The following is a 1048-nucleotide window of genomic DNA, read 5'->3' as shown; positions in this document are numbered from 1 at the left end:
ACCTAATATAATATAATATAATATAATATAATATAATATAATATAACATAATATAACCTAATATAATATAATATAATATAATATAACAAAATATAACCTAATATAATATAATATAATATAATATAAAATAACATAACATAATATAATATAATATAATATAATATAACATAATATAACCTAATATAATATAATATAATATAATATAACATAACATAATATAATATAATATAATATAACATAATATAATATAATATAATATAATATAATATAATATAATATATTATAATATAACATAATATAATATAATATAATATAATATAACATAATATAACCTAATATAATATAATATAATATAATATAATATAACATAACATAATATAATATAATATAATATAACATAACATAATATAATATAATATAATATAATATAATATAACATAATATAACCTAATATAATATAATATAATATAACATAATATAATATAATATAATATAACATAATATAATATAATATAATATAATATAATATAATATAACATAATATAATATAATATAATATAATATAATATAACATAATATAAACTAATATAATATAATATAATATAACATAATATAACCTAATATAATATAATATAATATAATATAACATAATATAACCTAATATAATATAATATAATATAACATAATATAACCTAATATAATACAATATAATATAATATAACATAATATAACCTAATATAATATAATATAACATAATAAAATATAATATAACATAACATAATATAATATAATATAATAAATATAATATAACATAATATAACCTAATATAATATAATATAATATAATATAATATAATATAATATAATATAATATAATATAATATAATATAATATTCATTAATTCATTCATTTTCTTTTCGGTTTAGTCCCTTTATTAATCTTGGGTCGCCACAGCGGAATGAACTGCCAGCTTATCCAGAATTTTTATTACCAGCACATGCCCTTCCAGCCGCATCACTGGGAAACAGCCATACACACTCATTCACACA

Source organism: Danio rerio, chromosome 3 (genome assembly GCF_052040795.2).
Source record: "Danio rerio strain M-AB ecotype USA chromosome 3, GRCz13ab, whole genome shotgun sequence".
Classification (NCBI taxonomy): domain Eukaryota; kingdom Metazoa; phylum Chordata; class Actinopteri; order Cypriniformes; family Danionidae; genus Danio; species Danio rerio.
The sequence above is the reverse complement of the archived record's forward strand: the minus strand, read 5'-3'. Positions refer to the sequence as shown.